The sequence below is a fragment of the Oncorhynchus nerka genome, linkage group LG1 (genome assembly GCF_034236695.1).
Source record: "Oncorhynchus nerka isolate Pitt River linkage group LG1, Oner_Uvic_2.0, whole genome shotgun sequence".
NCBI lineage: Eukaryota > Metazoa > Chordata > Actinopteri > Salmoniformes > Salmonidae > Oncorhynchus > Oncorhynchus nerka.
The window spans coordinates 7,848,858-7,856,363 of NC_088396.1; positions in this window are offsets into that span (position 1 = coordinate 7,848,858).

The following is a 7,506-nucleotide window of genomic DNA, read 5'->3' on the forward strand; positions in this document are numbered from 1 at the left end:
CTTACACCGCCATAACACCTGGTGTCAAGAAGGGCAGCAACGAAGCCACTTCTCACCAGGAAAAACATCAGGGACAGACTGATATTCTGGGAAAGGTACAGGGATTGAACTGCTGAGGACTGGGGTAAAGTCATTTTCTCTGATGAATCCCCTTTCCGATTGTTTGGGGCATCCGGAAATGTCCGGGGAAGACAAGGTGAGCGCTACCATCAGTCCTGTGTCATGCCAACAGTAAAGCATCCTGAGACCATTCATGTGTGGGGTTTGCTTCTCAGCCAAGGGAGTGGGCTCACTCACAATTTTGCCTTAGAACACAGCCATGAATAAAGAATGGTACTGTTACGAATCCCTTTTGGCCTGACAGTCTAGGGGGGATTGTAATGAGACCCGTAACATAACTCATGCAAATTCTAATAGTGACAAAGTAAAAGTGGACGAAATAACTACGACAACTGAAATCTACCGTCAAACTCAAGGTTTATTTGTAAACACACGGTAATGGGGGGAGCAGGAAAAGGGGCTGAGCTGGACCCAAGGAAAGAAACAATAAGTATTCAAAAACACCCCTAAGCTAGACTAGCCTATTTCAACAACAGCTAACTAACCAACCAAAATACAGTGGGTGGTCCGCCCAATTCTAACTAGTGTATTTAACAAAGTTTACCTACGGGTAGTGTATGCCCATGGGCGACTTGTCTTGGTTTCCCCTTTTCCCACCAGCAAACAAACAAACTCCATAACCAAAAACAATACTGGTGATGACAAAGTGCTATGGAGGTGCTCAAACAAAAGAGAGGTTAATACACAAAGAGAGAGTGAGACGTACAGAGAGATTGAGCTCTAGAGCAAACAACTGACAGGGTTTTTAAACCAAGGGAAAGGAACTGTGATTGGGTAGGAAACAGGAGGAGGTGTGTCTTCTCATTGATGATTGATTGGTGACTGATTGGGGAGTGATGATTTTCACCTGTGAGGGGAGAAGGAGAGAAAAGAACACAGGATACACACACACACAGACACAGGATACCTGTATCTGTAACAGGTACCAACACATCCTCAGAGAGCAACATCTCCCAACCATCCAGGAACAGTTTGGTGACAAACAATGCCTTTTCCAGCATGATGGAGCAACTTGCCATAAGGCAAAAGTGATAACTAAGTGGCTCTGGGAACAAAACATCGATATTTTGGGTCCATGGCCAGGAAACTCCACAGATATTAATCCCATTGCAAACTTGTGGTCAATCCTCAAGAGGCGGGTGGACAAACAAAAACCCACAAATTCTGACAAACGCCAAGCATTGATTATGCAAGAATGGGCTGCCATCAGTCAGGATGTGGCCAGAAGTTAATTGACAGCATGGCCAAGACTGTACAAATGGCAACAGTGTTAAATTAGCGTGCTGCTAAAGCCTTATTCAAATATTTCCCAGTGTCTTGCCTTACCCAGAGTTACCACCCATGACTGTATTTTTTTATTGACAGACATGGTTGTTGCATTCATCCATTTTCAGCCCTATGGACTTCACCAATTGAGATCCTATGGGAATATGTTATAATAAATACAGTGCCTTCGGAAAGTATTCAGACCCCTTGACTTTTTCCACATTTCGTTACATTACAGCCAATTGTTAAATGTATTAAATAATTTCCTTGCAATCTACACACAATACACCATAATGCCAATGTTAAAACAGGTTTTTAGAAATTGTAGCAAATTTATTAAAAACAAAAAATTGACATAAGTAAAAATGTTAACACATTAGCATATGTATTTCAATATCAATGTTTGTGCATGCACATTGCTTAATTAAAACTCCCAGGGCCACTTGATTTCTGAAACGTAGGACCTCTTTAGGTATCAATTTTATATAATATATTGATATAAATATATATATATATATATATATATATATATATAATTTGATGAAACATTGAATTTGGCCATCGTTTTATTTCCCCAAAGAAACGCATTGTATAACAGATTAATTCAGAACTGAGTGCTCGGGTTGGGGTGTAGGTTTTTTAGCATAGCCTGAAGGTAGGTAGGGGCAGTTCCACTTTCTGTTCTGTAGGTAAGCACCATGGTCTTGTAGCCAGTGGAGTGTGTTGAGGAGCTGGGTGGCATGAGAACTTTGGAAGGTTGAAAACCAGGCAGCCTGTAGCGTTCTGGATAAGTTGCAGGGGTTTGATGACAAAGCGAGGAGCCCAGCCAACAGCGAGTTGCGGTAGTCCAGATGGGAGAGGACAAGTGCCTGAATTAGGACTTGCGCCACTTCTTGTGTGAGGTAAGGTCGTACTCTACGGATGTTGTAGAGCGTGATCCTGCAGGAGTGAGTCACTGCTTTGATGTTTGCAAAGAACAACAGGGTGTTTTCCAGGGTCACGCCAAGGTTCTTTGCACTTTGGGAGGGTGACACTGTGGAGTTGTCAACCGTGATGGAGAAGTCTTTAAGCGGGCAGGCCTTCCCCGGGAGAAAGCCGTTCAGTTTGGTTGAGCTTGAGGTGGTGGGCGGATATCCAAGTTGAGATATCTACCAGGCATGCAGAGATGCGTGTTGCCACCTGGGTGTCAGAAAGGGGGAAGGAGAAAAGTAGTTGAGTGTCATCCGTATAGCAATGTTAGGAGAGACCATGTGAGGATTTGACGGAGCCGAGTGACTTGGTGTATAGAGAGAAGAGGAGAGGGCCTAGAACTGAGCGCGGGGGAACACCAGTAGTGAAAGTCGTGGTGCAGACACAGATCCTCTCCACGACACCTGGTAGGATCGTCCTGCCAGTTAGGATGCAATCCAAGAGTGTGCATAGCCTGAGACGCACAGCCCTGAGAGGGTGGCAAGGATGATCTGATGTTTCACGGTGTCAAAGGCAGCAGATAGATCTAGGGGGATGAGAACAGAGGAGAGAGCTTTGGCAGTGCAGAAAGCCTCCGTGACACAGAATAACAGTCTCGGTTGAGTGTCCTGTCTTGTAGCCTGAGTGGTCAAGAAAATCGTTCTGAGAGAGATGACGAGAAAGTTGATCAGACAGCACGCTCAAGTGTTTTGAGTCAAGTGTTTATTTCTTGAGGAGGGGAGCAACTCGGGCCATATTGAAGTCAGAGGGGATGCAACCAGTGGTCAGGGATGAGTTGTTGAGTGAAGTGAGGAATGAGAGAAGGTCTCCAGAGATGATCTGGTGAAGGGAGGAGGGGATGAAGTTGAGCTGGCTGGTTGTCGGGCGGTCAGACCTCACTAGTCGCAGGATGTCATCTAGAGAAAGGGGTCAAGGCGTAGGGTAGTTCTTTGTGAGTGAGACCAGTGGACTCAATAGGCTGAGTGAATGAGTAGAGGATGTAGCCAACCTTTTTTTTCAAAGTGGTTGACCATGTCGTCCATGAGAGGGAGAAGGATTAATAAAACATCTTAAGGATCGGTGTTCCGTCAACGGGACAGTTGTAAGTCATGCAGCGCATTATATCAAGATTCCAGATTTTAGAGTAACAACAAATGTCGGTACATAGAAGTGTCTTATATTGGCTGAAAGCTTAAATTATTGTTAATATAACTACACTGTCCAATTTACAGTAGCTACTACTTTAAAAAAGATGCCATGTTATTGTTTGAGAGCTCCTAATTACAAAATACTTTTTTCAATGCTATAGGTTTGATAAATTCATCTCTGAAGGTGAAATGTGTACTTACATTCTGAAATATTGCTCTGATTTATCATCCAAAGGGTCCCAGAGATAACATGAAGTGTCATTTTGTTAGATAAAATAATTTTTAATATCCTTAAAGGTCCATATAGCATGCACAATTGATTTTGTATTTCCACTTGTTAAATTTTCAAAGAAAGAAATCTGTGAAAATCTCACCCTAAATGTAGTTTCAACGAGTAAAATCACATTCGTATCTATTCCTCAGAGATCCTAGAAGGTAACAAGACTTCACTATTTCATTAGGGGTGTACTATATCCTATAGGACACCATATTTAGTCAGAGAGCGACGCCTTCATAGCACGCCTTCATAGCACGCCAGGCCATCTCTTGTATCTTTGTCAAATAAGCACCATTTGGGGTCAAACAAAGCTAGCTAGATAGCCAATGAGCCGGGCTTTTACGGGAGAACCCGGAAACCCTGTATATGTTGTAAAATGTAGCTTCTAACCTTGTATGACAGAATGCATTTTCATTTTGGACAAAAATTATAAGGATATTCAGAGTTATGAAGTTATGAAAACTGGCTGTTTTGCAAATGTTGAACTTATAATATGGCTAGTAATACTTGGAAAGCCTACAACAAAGTCCAAGTATAGAGATTTGATGATATTCTTGCAGAAAAATGGAATATGAATGCAAATGTCTCTTTCACAATTTGCCCAAATGTACATGGGGACTTCACACTAAAAGTCTCAGTCATACTCCAAGTAATCCATCTGAAACATTGCACATACACTGCTGCCATCTTGTGGACACTATCGGCATTACAACCGGAGTGATGGCTATAACATTGCATTTCAAAGATGGTGGTAAAAAAACACTGGTTGTTTTTTCTTTGTATTTTATTCTATTAGATCTATTGGGTTATATTCTCCTACATTCACTTCAAATTTAATAGTGTGTCCTTTCAAATGGTACCAAGAATATCCTTGCTTCAGGGTCTGAGCTACAGGCAGTTAGATTTGGGTATGTCATTTAGGTGAAAATTGATAAAAGGGGCTATCCCTAAGAAGTTTTAAGTGGCACAGAGTTTCCTAGGGTTAGAGGTAGATGTTTGAAATATAGAGAGGTAGAAAGTGGCTTTACCATCAGATACAGAGGAAGAGAAAGTAGAGTGGAGGGAGTGACAGGTTGCTAGATCTTCCAGAAGTTTAGTTTCACTCAGCTGCCCGCAGTCCTATACTGTAAGCTCGCAATAATTCAACTAGCCACGGAGCAGGAGGGGGGGGGGCCGAGCCTGCCGGCAGGAAAGGGGTCAATGCGAGTCATAGGATGTGGAAAGGGAGGAGTGTAGAGTCGAAGAGGCAGAATCAGGAGACTGGAGGGAGAAGGATTTAACAGAAGGGAGAAATGTAGTGGGAGAGAGAGAGGAAAGATTGCGACGTCACATTCATCTGGGTAGGAGCTGAGTGGTTAGGGTTGGAGGAAAGGGAGACCGAAAAGGAAACAAAGTAGTGATCAGAGACCTGGTTGGGAGGTACAGTGAGTTTAGTATGCGAGCAGCCTCTAGTAAAGATGAGGTCAAGCATACGGCCTGCTTTGAGTTGGAGGGGATTGGGAAAGGGTAAGGTCAAAAGAGGCAAGGAGGGCAGAAGTCGGGAGGTTGAAGTCGTCAAGTATGAAGAGCGGTGAGCCATCGTCAGGAAATGCGCTTATCAAAGTGTCAAGCTCATTGACGAACTCTCCAAGTGCACCTGGTGGATGATAGATGACAATAATGTTAAGCTTGAGTGGACAAGTGACAGTGACAGCATGGAATTTAAATGAGGAGATGGACAGGTGAGAGATAGAGAAAATATCCACTAATGAGTAGACCCATGCCACCAGCACGACAACCAGATGCTTTCGGACTATGAGAGAAAACATAGTCAGATGAAGAAAGAGCAGCTGGAGTAGCAGTGTTCTCTGGGGTGATCCATGTCTCCATCAGGGACAAAAAGTAAAGGGGCTGAAGGGCAGCATAGGCTTAGCTGAACTTTGTGTTCTTGATTGCAGATTGCCGGTTCCAACTGCTGCCAGAGACCCAGAATTTTACATGGGTTGTGTGTGCAGGGTACATTAGAGGGACAACTGATTTTCAGGATGTCTCCTGGTCTGACAAACCTACCACAGCAGATGCGGAAGGCCGACATCAGTGTATGCGGCCGATATCAGATAGATTTTGATGGGGATTTTTGTATTATGTTAATTAGACTGACACACTACTGCGTCAATTGACTCAATAGGTTTTTCTTATGCTACACAAAGATAAATAACATAGATTATTCTAAACTAATCCAATCATTTAGTTTTTTTTTTCATCCGTTACTGAAATGTTTGCTCCAGTTTAAAGTCTCCTCACAATGTTCCTAACCCTGGCACTCATTCTGAATGCATGTTGCAGGTGAATAAAAATTCCAGCTGTTGAATATCCTGACTCTGGATGGGATTCCAATAGGAATTACACATCAGTTAGCAAAGTAAGCATTTCACTGTAAGGTCTACACCTGTTGAATTCGACGCATGTGACAAATAAAAGTTGGTTTGATTTCCCAAAATTCCCAGGTTTTCCACAAATCCTGCTTGGAATTTTCCTGGAAACTGAAGCAGGAAATCTGAAATCCTTCAACCAGCATTTTTAGAAAATCTGGGCATTTTGGGAAAGTCACTGGATTTTGCAACCCTACTTGCAGGCCTGATGTGGTTGAGATATGAACTGGGGTACAATTATGCACTAATAGCTAAAGGTAGCAAATAGCAAAATGCCCAGATTTTCTATAAATGCTGGTTGAAGGAAGTGAAATGCTTACTTTACAAGCCCTTAACCAACCATGTTTTAAGAAGTTACAAGGTACCACTAAAGTGAAATGTGTTTGTACCCCTTTTATCTAAACCTTTTATTCTGAGTGTAATACAATGGACTGAAACTCATGGTTTACAAACCACATCAGGCCTGCAAGTCACTTTATGCAGGATTGAACGGTGATTCCAATTGGAATCTACTCAGTGTGGGTATTTCCCCCCAAAATGTCACCCACAACCTTTATTTAGAATGACTGCCAGGGTTGGGAAGACTATGCTATGAGACTATCTAAAGCGTCTAAACTGGAACAAGCATTTCAGTAATGGGTGTAATAAGTCCAAGTAACATATTGGATTAGTTTAGACATTTTTTGTAATTTATATTTGAGTAGTATAAGAATAACGACTAAATCAATCAATCAATGTACATGCACAAAAAATTCAAAAAATCAACCTGCAATAGAGCATGTAGGGAAATATGAAAATCATGGGTGTGGTTTTGGTTCAAAGTGAAGTGTATGAGATTCAGGCCCCTTTATTAGGGTAAAACTAGGCCCTCAAATTATGAATGATAGGCTGTGTTTACACAGGCAGCCAAATTCGGATCTTTTTTCACTAAGTTGTCTTTTGACCAATCAGATCAGCACAGAAAAAGATCTGATGTGAAAAGATCTGTTGTGATTGGTCAAAATACCAATTACTGAAAAGAATATCAGAATTGGGCTGCCTGTCTCAACATTGCAGTACTGTGTTAAATTAGTTTTTTTATGATTACATATTCAGTTAGCATCTCACTTGGTGAAGTCCATAGGACCCCAAAATGGATGAATGCAACAATGATGTCTCTGTTACTAACAAATACAGTCATGGGTGGTAAAGTCTACAATTTACTCTAAACGCACTCTGGGAAATATTTGAATAAGGCTTTTACACTAAGCAGTGTGTTAATTTAACACTGTTCTGGTGTGTATATGGGTCCACAGACTCCACACATTCAGTGTTGATTTAACACACAGTGTTAATT